Source organism: Armigeres subalbatus, chromosome 2 (genome assembly GCF_024139115.2).
Source record: "Armigeres subalbatus isolate Guangzhou_Male chromosome 2, GZ_Asu_2, whole genome shotgun sequence".
NCBI lineage: Eukaryota > Metazoa > Arthropoda > Insecta > Diptera > Culicidae > Armigeres > Armigeres subalbatus.
The window spans coordinates 204,232,863-204,246,834 of NC_085140.1; the positions used below are offsets into that span (position 1 = coordinate 204,232,863).

Genomic DNA, 13,972 nt, shown 5'->3' on the forward strand with positions numbered 1-13,972 from the left:
GATGCGATGGTGGGGTCACGTCCGACGCCGAAGTCCATCGCACCCACTACGTTGCGCTGCTCGATTAAGGCCCTCTAAACTACGGGCGTGTAGACCTAGTTTATATGGTGGGAGGACAGCATACATCAGACCATGCAGCGGTTCGGCGATCTTACTTATGATGAATGGAAAGTATGTATGACTATGAAGAGTCTGATGCTAGTGACTGGGGTACATTCTATATTGAATACGCATTTTATTCAAAAGTAATGTAACTTTTTACTGCAGAGTCTCTTCCTGAATAATAATGCAACCAGGCGGGCTAGGGAAGCATTATCGTTAGCTAAGGCACAATTCTCTGAAGAAAATGTATTCCATTCACTTTTAAAAAACTGCTGTAAAACTATTATTGTTAATAAAACTACCCTCCGTCATCCCCGAAAAGCATACCAACATCACAACTCTACCATTATGACGATATGTAATCTAAATAGTATTGGAGCAAATACATCCCCAGTGGAGGCAAACTGCTTTCATCACAATATTTCGAGACTGTATCCTGTACTTATTTATTATCATATTCTATAATATACCAATATTTTCTTCTATATCTTCCACATACCACTTCGGAAGAAACATATTTTTAGTGCTGTTAATCAATTCGCTAATTGTTCTTCTTATTGATTTTCAAAGTTATAACTACTTCAAACAGTTTTCTATGTTAGAAAATTTAACTTATCTTAAGCGGCTTTTCGATTTACAAGTGCCTGTCGCAAGGTTTATTTGTTTTTTTAGTCGCCTCCACTTGCATTCATTCATTCATTTATTTAGTTTACATCTAAACAGATAACACTGAATCAACAATTTGACGCCACAATACACGGTTCGAGGCCGCATTTCTCCATCCTAGGATACGCCCCACGCTCGCCAAGTAGTTTTGCAGATTGGTCTGCCCATCTCGCTCGCTGCGCTCCACGCCGTTCCTGCCGGATCGGAAGCGAACACCATCTTTGCAAAGTTGCTGTCCGGCATTCTTGCAACATGTCCTGCCCATCGTACCCTTCCGGCTTTAGCTACCTTCTGGATACTGGGTTCGCCGTAGAGTTGGGCGAGCTCATGGTTCATTCCTCGCCGCCACACACCGCCAAATATGGTTGCGTTGCGTTGCGTTGCGTTGTAACGGAGTATTTCGTAGATTGCATACTGATAGCTGTCATGTATATTCTTTAACTTTCTTACCCCAACTGCTTATGGATTACTATTTGGGAATTAATAACAACCCAATTGGAGGTCCAAAATGATAAAGCATGAAAACTACCATTGCCGGCCACGCCCATCTTCTCCGTTACTAGGGAAGGGAAGGAAATGATGATATGACATCTACTTAGTGAGAGGCCAGCGACTCACCGACGCCCTCATAGATGTCAAGGAGTTGGATGGTTGGTAGAATTTAGTTTTGGAATATCATCATAAGCAAATGATATGATAAGTTTTTCAAACGTTGGGAGTGACAATGCTAAGAAATTTATGTCACTCCGTTTTCCTAGATGTTTAACTTCCTGGGATGGGACAAGGTATTAGACTTGCCCTGGCTAATAAGCCTAGGTTTAAGCGCCATTGCTCGCTCTCTGAAACGAGAAGAGAAGAATCATATATGGAAAACCCCTCCCCGCATGTGCTAATGTCAAATTCAAACTAAAAGTATTTATGTCAAGGATTGTGTCTAAGCCCTAACAAAGTGTATGTTTCACAAAGAAAATATAAATAAAAATCTTTGAAGGCATTTTTTTGAAACTAAGCTTTTCGTTACTTACAACTCTACCCTTCAAATCGCTTCAGTAAGGCAAGGCAAGATGGAAAGTGGAATGTACTATTCAATTTTGCATATTCTGATTACGCATTTCGAATAAAAGAAAAACGCTGCTGAAGACGTTCATAAAAACCAGCATGTCCACCCCAAAACAAATCCTCCTTTAATAAGACGACTTACAGTTGATATTCTATTTACTAGTATTGTTTTTAAAAAGTGTCTGGTGTTAGAACTTAGCAGAGCCGGAGATCTTCCGTATGCAAGCCTCTAAGCTTACCCTTTTACCGACGTTTCTATGGTCGATTCAATAGTATAAGAATCATTGCCTCATCACAGTCCGGACGAATAATTGTCATAAGTCGGATCACGGAACAAACTCACCGGATCGATGTCCTTGCCTGAATTTGGAGCTTCAAGATAAAATAAAATATCATCCTTTCCATTTCCGCGATGCGCCATATGGTTGTACAGCAATATCGTTAATGAACTTTTTGACAGTTATTTTCCGTAATTACGCACTAATACCTCACAAGCACTTGAACATGATGACGCACTTGAGAAAAGTAAAACGCGCCTAAAATACCTTATTCTTGCACACCGCCAAATATGGTCTCTCGAATACTCCGAGTACTTGCAAGTCCTCCTCGAGCATTGTCCATGTTTCATGTCCGTAGAGGACAACCGGTCTTATAAGCAGGGTTGGGAAAAATCAAATTTTCGGAAAATCGTGAATGATCAAACTCATCCGCGATTTTACTTTAAAATAATCAAGTGATTAAAACTCGCCAGCGATTAAGAATCGTTTGAAAATCGTATCTTGATTTGAAGCATTTACCGTTACCTTTTAAACTATTTTTCCTTGCTAGCATGAAACTATAACGCCAAATAGAAATATAACGGGACTGTTGACAATTAGCTATTATTAGTGAAGATTAATAATTGAATGAAAATTCTGTGTTTATTATCGTTTGAGTACAAAATTTGAGAAGTTGTCGCCGGCGACAACTCGCCTACTGTTTTCACGTGAAAAGTTTTCACATGAAAATTGCAATCATGATCGTCTGATAATGATTAAGCACAACACTACTTATAAGCGTCTTGTACATGACACATTTGGTGCGGTGGCGAATCTTTTTCGACCGCAGTTTCTTCTGGAGCCCGTGGTAGGCCCGACTTCCACAGATGATGCGCCTTCGTAGTTCACGACTAACGTTGTTGTCAGCCGTTAGCAAGGATCCGAGGTAGACGAATTCCTCGACCACCTCGAAGGTATCCCCGTCTATCGTAACACTGCTTCCCAGGCGGGCCCTTTCGCGCTCGGTTCCGCCCACGAGCATGTACTTTGTCTTTGACGCATTCACCACCAGTCCAACTTTTGTTGCTTCACGTTTCAGGCGGGCGTAAAGTTCTGCCACCTTTGCAAATGTTCGGCCGACAATGTCCATGTCATCCGCGAAACAAATAAATTGACTGGATCTGTTGAAAATCGTACCCCGGCTGTTACACCCGGCTCTCCGCATGACACCTTCTAGCGCAATGTTGAACAACAGGCACGAAAGTCCATCACCTTGTCCCAGGTCCGGCGCGATTCGAACGAACTGGAGTGTTCGCCCGAAATCTTCACAGTTTTGCACAGCATCCACCGTTGCTTTGATCAGTCTGGTAAGCTTCCCAGGGAAGCTGTTCTCGTCCATAATTTTCCATAGTTCTACGCAGTCTATACTGTCGTAGGCCGCCTTGAAATCAACGAACAGATGGTGCGTTGGGACCTGGTATTCACGGCATTTTTTAAGGATTTGCCGTACAGTAAAGATCTGGTCCGTTGTCGAGCGGCCGTCAACGAAGCCGGCTTTTTAACTTCCCACGAACTCGTTCACTAATGGTGACAGACGACGGAAGATGATCTGGGATATCACTTTGTAGGCGGCATTAAGGATGGTGATCGCTCGAAAGTTCTCACACTCCAGTTTGTCGTCTTTCTTGTAGATGGGGCATATTTCCTTCCTTCCACTCCTCCGGTAGCTGTTCGGTCTCCCAGATTCTGACTATCAGTTTGTGCAGGCAAGTGGCCAGCTTTTCCGGGCCCATCTTGATGAGCTCAGCTCCGATACCATCCTTACCAGCTGCTTTATTGGTCTTCAGCTGTTGAATGGCATCCTTAACTTCCCTCAAGGTGGGGGCTGGTTGGCTTCCATCGTCCGCTGAACTGATGTACCTAGTCATCTCCTGCGCAGCCTTGACTTTCACTGCCTGTACTCTTAGCGCCATTCAGATGTTCCTCGTAGTGCTGCTTCCACCTTTCGATCACCACACGTTCGTCCGTCAAGATGCTCCCATCCTTATCCCGGCACATTTCGGCTCGCGGCACGAAGCCTTTGCGGGATGCGTTGAGCTTCTGATAGAACTTGCGTGTATCTTGAGAACGGCACAGCTGTTCAATCTCCTCGCACTCCGCTTCTTCCAGGCGGCGTTTCTTCTCCTGAAAAAGGCGGGTCTGCTGTCTCCGCTTCCGTCTATAACGTTCCACGTTCTGCCGGGTACCTTGCTGCAGCGCGACCGCCCGCGCTGCGTCCTTCTCCTCCAGAATCTGTATGCACTCTTCGTCGAACCAATCGTTCCGTCGACTTCGACCCATATACCCGATGTTGTTCTCCACTGCGTCGTTAATGGCTGCTTTGACTGTATTCCAGCAGTCCTCAAGAGGGGCCCCATCGAGCTCACCCTCTTCCGGCAACGCTGCCTCGAGATGCTGCGCGTATGCGACATCGGTGGCGACATTTCTACGAAAATTCTAAATCTGAAGGGTTTTTAACGTAATTTTGGAACGAATTTTCAAAGAAATCCCTGAAGGAATTTTTCGAAAAGATAAGATAAAAAGAAATATTCGAAGGAATTGCTAAAGTATTCTGAAGTAAAAGAATCCCATGTAATAGAACAAATTTAGTAAAATTGCATTTAATTCCGCCACGCTTTGTAATCTTTACAGATACGTATTTCAACTTCAACCTCAACTGTGAGCGAGAACAAAGCGAGAATCACCATTTTTCTGTGGGGGCTGCCTATCCGATTTTGTTTTTTCGGACTTGTATACAAGTTTGATACATTTGTTATCATGGCTTGTTATGATTCGGAACAGTGTTTGCCTCTCTTTTATCGTTGTTCGTTATCTATTAAGAGCGATTTCTGCAAACCCTGTTTGTTTGGTATTGAAATACCTAAGTATGTTATGCCTAAAGTACCGTGCAAACTCAAACTTCGAACGCTTAAGCACTTTCTGATATGCAATCATCCTGTTTACTCAAATTTTAAATCACACCGTTTAAGTTAGCATTCTAATCACTAAATATAGTATTCATAGTATTCAAACCACGGACATCGGCGGGGTTGGATTCATATTTCGGACACAAAGATTCAAACTTCGGACACCTGATTACACAGTATCGGGGAGAATAAATAAAAACAATTCTCACTGCACCGCTCAGACTGTCTTTAAATCATTTCGTCGTATTGTTTTAACATGTCTATTTAGAATGGATGTCAAATTGGGGGTTTAGTGTGGGAACCCAAAATTACGTAACATTAAATCGAACAGTTAAATATACTTAACTTTGAATAGAAACTTACCAAAAGTTAGGTAAATTCTACTTAACTTTTTGCCTTTCTCGTATACTAAGTATACAGTAAAGGCTATATGATCGCTCCAAAAACAAACTTTTTATAGAAGGCCCGGAGACCCATAGTGTTATATACCGATCGACTCAGCTCGACGAATTGAGGTGATGTCTGTGTGTATGTGTGTGTGTATGTGTGTTCGTCTGTGCGCACCCACCCAAAAAAATGTCACTCATTTTTCAGGTACTTATCCTTAACCGATTTACTCGCTACAAGTTGCATTCGACGCAGGACACTCTGCCATTGTTTCCTATTGAAAATTGGTCAGATCGGACTATGGGCTCGGAAGCTGTGGCCAAAATATCACTTTTATTACACAAAAAAAATGTCACTCATTTTTCATGTACTTATCCTCAACCGATTTACTCGCAACAAGTTGCATTCGACGGAGGATACTCTGCTATTGTTTCCTATTGAAAATTGGTCAGATCGGACAATGGGCTCGGAAGTTATGGCCAAAATACCACTTTTTTATAGAAAAATTGAGTAAAAAAATGTCATTCATTTTTCAGGCACATATCCTTAGTCGATTTACTCGCAACAAATTGCATTCGACGCGAGATACTCTACCATTGCTTCCTATTGAAAATTGGGCAGATCGGACTATGGGCTCAAGAGTAATGGCCAAAATACTATTTTTATAATGCACGAGAAAGGCACCATTACCGCTAGGTGGATTAATCAGGGTTTTTAAATATAAGATTACTTAACGTTGGATTCCCACACTTTATTGCCCTTGTTGAGTAGTATTGCTCCTCATTATATGACAACAAAGGGAAGAGAGGAGGAGATGCACGAGAAAAATAGACCTAATTTTTTTTAACCGCGTAGATCTCCTCCCTATAATAGCAACATCATATAAAAAAAAATCCTGAAAAATCTGAAAATAGCCGATCTCGACTGGACCGTGAATTGAATCGCTATCTTCGAATTTGCAATCTTACACCTTTGCTCACGGGCAAGGTGTTTCGTATTTGAACCTAAAAATTACATATTTTGATTCTGACTACAACAAAAGGTGATAAAATGGAGGGACAAAAACAAGCTTTTCAAATCAAACTGTGTAAACCTTGCTAAGGCAGTGTAATACTATGACAAATGTTCTGATGCCTTACACAGGGGCACACGTTAATCAATCATTGACATAAAATGAATCAGTTTTCTTCGGCAATTTTATCGGTACCATGTATCGTGCGGAAGAGGTCATCCAATAAGCTGAAATAACTATTCCAACATAGGTACCTATATCATATTTCCAATTATTGTTTGTAGATTATTATTTATAGACTTGACCTAACGCCACACGTAGGGGTTAGAAGGTACATGAGGAAAAGAAAGCATTAAAAACAACCAAAATAATCCGGTTAGATATCCGCTCAATCTGTTATGTAGTGGCACGATATCGTTTTCAACTCCCACAGATTCTAGCTCAACTAGAGGCGACCCACTTTGTCGACGCTTATTTCCCAAAATCAACATCTACGTCGTCGTCCATTAAGTAAATTTACCCTAATTCAATTTGCTGACCTGTCGAGGACGAACGACGCAATGCCGAGTTTTTTCGTTCTCTTTTATTGTATTATCATGGCACGAATGAAAACAGTAAATACTTACACAGAGTATCTTCTAGTGACGAAGGTGCGACTGCCGGAGTCAATGACTAATTCCTCCTTTTCTCCGTTGATGTACAACAAAAACACGCTGGTCAGGGCATCCTAGGTCAAGGCAAATCAAGGACCCTCTTCCACGTCACATTTGGATCGAATTCGTTCAATTGGAACCACTTTACGTGGACGGTAATCGATCTTTCCTGAAGGAAATTCACTCTTCTTATGCTTCTTAGCAATTAACGCACACACTATTATGGGACAAATACACCAAATGAATGGACCAAGGAAAACGTAATCACAAGCCCTTCGAAACACTTAATTTTTGGGGAAAAACTTCTTCTTGTTGATGACAGCTGGGAACAATACATCAATTTCTAGTTAAAATCCAATCAATTTCAAATTTCACCAAACAACGACGATTTCTTCAGCGACTACTCTATCTATTCGACAGGTTTCCGTTTACTGCACTTCCCCACAACGCACAAAATGATTGCCAAATTTTATCTTGATTCTTTTTTTTCACTGTCCGTAGAGACAACACCCCGCGACAAGACGTTTTTGATTTTAAAACACCTTCAACTCTTTCCCATCATTGTTGTTGCGTTTTCTTCTTGCTGCGGGCTTGACAATCTTCACATAAAAATACAAACACAACGTCAACAAACGACAGGGCTGGGAGCGATGATATTCTTGCTGTCCAATGAGCAGCTCGAAGTTATTCAGCCAATGTATAATGTAATTTAGCCCTTAAAGGCACAAGGCGATTTTTTTTAGAAATCGACAAAAACATTTTTAACGTAAATAATCATTAAATTCATTAACAATAAACGCATTTTCGGTTTTTTGTTTTGAAACAACATTGCGCATTAAAGGGTTAGCATGATATGATCAACATTTACATATCTACATGACATCTCATGCAGTGGCAGGAAATGTAATTTTGATGTCATGAGACAAATTTGTTAAAAACTTTTTTCACGAGTTATTTATAATTGTTTTTTATATAAACATATATCCCTTGGAGTATCCTAAAACATTTTCGAATAGGTTATTGCTCTAAATGTTGAAATGCATAATCAGAACTAGTGCTCTCCGCGTTAGAAACTTCTTAAAAGAAATTTATCATGAGGTATACTGCCGTGAATCGCATATTTGTCCTATATGAATAGGATACCCAACATAGATGGGACAGATATGCGATTCACGGCAGTATAGCCTCCAGAATTAGTTCTTTATCATGACAGTTTGCGAAAAAAGTTTCTCGCGGTATGCTACATATCGTATATGTATACAGAGACGATAAGTAAGAGACTTTTTAATTCTTTTTTAGATTCAAACCTTGGTCAAGGGACATTATTGTCATGACATTCCGTGACATTTTTTAAATTTCGTTCTAATGCCTCACACTGTCACACTTGGTATCAGGGATGCCCGAACAAATGACGCCCATAATGAACCCTTCGTAAGCATGTGTCGTAGCTTTAATCGATGTTCTACTTCTTTGGATTTCCATTATTCTCGTTCTGCAAAGAAGTTTTCTCTTTATGTTATCCCCACCTCGACACACGACGCATTGAAATATATTGGTAATTTATGATTGTAGTTTGTAAATAGCAATATAGTAATTAGAGCGATGACCTGTTTAACAAAGTTTTAGGTCTGAAACTTGATTATGCATATGCACAACATGTAATAGATTCAGTTCGGAAAAGGTATTTGAGGATAACCGCTGCTTTCGGTGGGGTTTGATCCCACGAAACCAGTACGCTAGACAGGTGCTTTCCCTACACCGAAAAAATTCTTTATATTGAATATATTTGTCGCACACATAAATTTTTGCAATTTGGCGACCCAAATATATGCAATTTGTACCCACACATAAATTCAATAACTGCATATTAGAGACCACACATACATTTTATTTGATTATAGATTATATTTGTACTTCGCGTGGAGAGTGGTTATGTGTGCACTCATAAGAATCATGAATTAAATTAATGGATTTTTGCCAATAAAAATGTGTGGAATTTTTAGTGTACTAAGCTACGAAGGACCTCCATTGTCACCTGTCTAGCGTACTGGTTTCGTGGGATCAAACCCCACCGAAAGGAGAAATTACCCGCCAATACTAACTAAATCTATCACATGTTGTGCATATGCATAATCGAGTTTCAGACATAGTAATGAATTTCCACTCCTGGTGGCTTAATACCCGGAATATAGGCAATTAACTTTGAATATACTGAACTCGAGTGGCGATCTCTTTTCGCTTATGTGGTCGGGTTGGGATCGGCACAAACTCACACAACCCTACTTCATTGAGTGCCGTTGCTGATGAAGCAAGTGTGTAGGAGCCAGACAATACTAAATACTCATCCTAAGTAAGTTCGGCTACGTGCCCGGTGCTGGGAATTTGGTTTCATCAGTAGATACCCGCTAAGCTGCGGAGGACGACGGACGTCCTTCGTTCCTTAGTGGGGAAAGCACCTGTCTAGCGTACTGGTTTCGTGGAATCAAACCCCACCGAAAGGCGCGGTTACCCTCCAATACCTTTTCCGAACTAAATCTATCACATGTTGTGCATATGCATAATCGAGTTTTAGACATAGTAATTTATTTCCACTCCGGGTGGCTTAATACCCGGAATATAGGCAATTAACTTTGAATGTAAAGAAAGTTTTAGGATCCTTTATAGATTACTTGCAGTGACAATGCCGCATGGAATATAAAACTAAATGATTTTTCTCAATTGAGGAGCGTCCATAAATTACATAACGCTTAAGGCGGGTAGGAGGGTTGATGATTCATACAAAGTTTTTAGATGTTTTATACAAAAAGTGTGACATAAGGGAGAGCGGGATTAAAAAAGCCCAATTTTCGCGTTACGTAATTAATGGACTTTCCCTTACGAAAAAAATAAACACGAGAGTGTCCTTCATAGGATGTTTTGGGGATCCATAATAAGGAAAGAGAACATTCCGAAACGAAACATTAAATTAAAGGATGGTCGACTCTAGGGAAGAAATTTCCTATTATAAATCTCCACATGGTTTACAACTTAGGGCAAAACTTTTTATATGATAGTACTGTCCTTTGGTGGAGGTTATACAAATTTTGAAATTCATAATGTCTCAATCGGCATCCTATATTTTAATTCGCACCATAAACACCAAAAAATATAAGTCAAAACACGACATGATTCTAACACATCAGCTAAATTAATAATGTAAGCTAATGTTAATATCCAAAACTCTTATTTATTCAGCAGTACATCTGTGTAGTTGATTATATCTTAATTATTTTCATGTATTGTCGAACAAAAAAAAAGTAATGTTTTTGGCTTCTAGACAAAAATTACTGTATCGCTACCAACCCTGTCAAATCACTACTACACCTTGGCATGACTCCAGTCGCTCACATACACAACGGAATCCGTTCACTGGAGATTTCGTTTTTGCTTCAAACGCTCGGCGTTTTGCACGATCTCTTCCGATTGCTGTTTTCGGGTGCTGAAAATTTCGTCACCATTTTCAAAATGCTTTCCTGATTAAAAAATCTCTGATTTTTCGTTCGAAATTCACCGCTAATTCACCAAACTTTACTGCTTATTTTTATTGTTTCAACGATACTCCACTTCAAAAGATACGAAAAACATAAAAATAATGTTCTGAGGATGACGATTAGAATCACTTAAGAAAACAGAGGATCATCAGTTTTCAAGTCCGCTACCAGAAAATATCAAAACGATGTTAGTCGACCGCTCATCGGGAGCTTCGCGATGTGACTACTTTTGTTTTCGGATCGAAAATGAAAAATCCGTAAACGAAAAGTACGATGCATCGACGACGACGAGTTGTGACAAATAAACGTTAAATTAATGCACATGTGTTGCATCCAAAACGAAATATTTCACGCGAGCTTTCAAGCCAGACACACAGAAATATCCAGAGTATAGACGAATCCAAGTAAAAAACCCAAATTAATCCACCTACAGTGAGATTTTGACCCTTCCTTAGTTACAAGGAAATCTCGGGTACTTATTCAAAAGGACGTATGTGATTTTGTAAACAAAGATTCAAACGTCGATTGATCCAATCTGATAGCACTCCAACGCAAACCATCACCACAGACAGGTAGGGGAAGCCTTCGGCTACCTATTGGTGGTGTTGGTTTGCGTGGGAGTGCCATCAGATTGGACAAATCGACGTTTGAATCTTTGTTTACAAAATCACATACGTCCTTTTGAATAAGTACCCGAGAAATATTTCCAGACTCCAGCATTTAAAACGTGATAAAACTACATACTCAGCTTCCCACGGCGATTTACCATCATAGTGACAAAATAATTGTCTACCCGAAGGCGGATTTCATGGGTTGAGTGACAACACAACGAATGATAACGCATTGTACTTCATGCTGCCTATCTATCAGCTTAGATAATTAATATTGTATTAGTTATCTAAGTTTTAATTCTCGAATCGGACCAAAGTCGGGACTTTCGAACCGAACTTTCTTCCGAAGTTTTATCTGTCAAACTAATTGATGCGTTGTTCAGCGCATCTTTATGTGAATCCAGCGCACTACTTCCGAAGTTCGGAAATTTTCCTGTATCTGTAGAAAATCCAGCTTCGGTATAAAAAGCGTTCTAACTTTGTTCCGGATAGACAATAAATCTCGCTTAACTTTTCAAAATGACCGCAATGAGCGCAATCAACAGAACAACATGAAAGCTTTTGATTGCAGTACTCAAATTAATTCATGAAAAAATGTTACTCAGGTCGTTTTGAAAAATTAAGCGAGAAATAAGCAAATCAAGTCAAAATTTTCAAAACGACTTATCTGCTTTTGTAAACAAAGATTCAAACGACGCTTTGACGAATCTGATCGCTCTCCCAAGCAAACCAGCACCATCAACAGGTAGCGGAAACCTTCTGCTACCTGTTGCGGTGTTAGTTTGCGTGGGAGAGCTATCAGATTCGTCAAATCGTCGTTTGAATCTTGTTTACAAAAGCAGATAATCGTTTTGAAAATCTTAATAAACCATTTTATTAAAAGCTCAAATGACAGGAGACCTAACACTAATATTTACATTTTACAAGGAACATTTGCGAAAATGGAATGAAATGATGATGATGATGACGAATTGATGATGGTTTGCATGCAAATTTACCAAAACAAAGACCGAGCCGTTCACTCAAAATTTCGATCAGCTGTTCGAATCTGTCTCGTAAAATGGCTTATAGTATTTTTTTTATTATTCTTTCTCGATGGCATTCGATCGTTTCTCGCTTAACTTTTCAAAAGGACCTAGTAACATTTTTTCATGAATTAATTTGAGTGCTGCAATCGAAAGTAACAATATATATATATATATTGATTGCAATATTCAAATTAATATTCATGACAAAATTGTTACTTAGGTCCTTTTCAAAAGTTAAGCGAGGTTTCTTTAAATAATTCGCGAAGTCGAAGCAAATTCTGCTCTTCCCTCCTATGGGAAATCCCATTGCTATCTGTCAGAGTTTGAGTGAAATATGGCCGCCATCTCCTCCTCTCTGATGCTCTACTGTAAAAATAGAAGATATTTTAGTTACTAGATAAAGATTGTCGCTGTCCGGAACATCTTTTGCTGGCGAGGATAGGGGAGCTAAATGTCAAAGAAGGATTTTTAAGAAGGATACGATTTGACAGCTTGGTACCCAACATGTTCTGGACAGCAGAACAAAGGGAACCGAAGCGACAATCTTTATCTACACTGAAAACCAAAACTACCCAAAAGTGGGTTGTTTGCACTCAAAACCGTGGTTTGGGCCAATAACCCAAATTTGAGTAAAATGACTTTTCTGTCACTAGGTAGTTTGCCTTTAATCCCATGTAAACAATTTACCCAAAGCTGAGTTTAATTTATCCAAAGCGGACCTTAATCAACCCAAAATAGGGAATATTGAATTTACTCAAATTTGGGCTATTGGGCTGAGCAACTTCGGTGAGGTGTTTGCATCTTGCTCTAATTTTGATAGCAATCATGGGAAGAAAAGGGAAAATTACCCAAATTTGGGTAAATTTTTTCTGCTATATTCTCATAAGTGCGTATATTGAACTCAAAGTTTGGGTTGATTTATCTGTCCGTGTAGTAACTAAAATCTCGCTTAACAATTGATTAGGGCCTACAATGAAAAGTAAACAAATTCAATTTTAACACCCTTCGATAGCATCCTCTAATAGCTACTAATAGTATAAAAATGTTCCGCATCTTCAATTAAATTACTTAGAAAAAACTATTTTTTAATTGGGCCTACAACGTGTTATTTTCAAAATATGTGTAGGTCCACCCTAAAAAACGGCCAAGCCACCCCTTTTTTTCTGTCTGGGATAAGCCTTCTCCAACTTCGGGCCGATAACGAGAATTTTTTCCGAACCGTCATCGGCCCGACCTCGGAGAGAGAAAATTTCCCCTCCCGAAAAGCCTTATCCCGTGTTTACTTTCGAAAAATGCCATAAACAAAGGGTCTATGAATGACAAGCAAATGCAGAATGACTTATCAAGAAGGCCTATTCCGGAGAAAAAAATGAAAATAGACTTAAACTTTTATTTTAACGATTTCGACACATTTTTGCATGTTTTCGATGCAATTAAGGTTATGGATGGATAGATAGTGCTGATTATGTGCTTTTAGGAGTTCTTGCTGCTTAAAATATCATAAACCTGGGAAATAGGAATAGAAATTGTGATGCATTTTTTTCGAACGGCATTTTCTCAGTGTTTACGTTCTGGCTGTAGGCCCTTTTCAAATGTTACGCGAGAAATATCTTTTGTAAAAACCCATAAAGAACTGTCATTGTTTGTGTGAAGAATTTTGCTTCGACTTCGCGAATTATTTAATTTGCTGGCTTAAGCCAT

The 13,972-nt window shown here is 39.6% G+C and overlaps 1 protein-coding gene across 4 annotated transcripts in view; it reads right to left on the reverse strand.

Annotated features, from left to right (window-relative positions):
• LOC134211527 (palmitoyltransferase app) overlaps window positions 1–10,856 on the reverse strand; it is an 81,304-nt gene extending 70,448 nt beyond the window's left edge. Inside the window, exons 1-2 of one of the 4 annotated variants that reach the window (XM_062688451.1) lie at window positions 10,494–10,856; window positions 7,076–7,424 (exon numbers count right to left, since the gene is read on the reverse strand). The gene's annotated coding sequence lies outside the window, so the exon portion shown is untranslated. Of the gene's footprint in view, window positions 1–7,075; window positions 7,702–10,444 lie in introns of all 4 variants that reach the window. The other 3 variants (XM_062688449.1, XM_062688450.1, XM_062688448.1) reach the window with 3 other exon arrangements.
• Window positions 10,857–13,972: the final 3,116 nt, after the last annotated feature.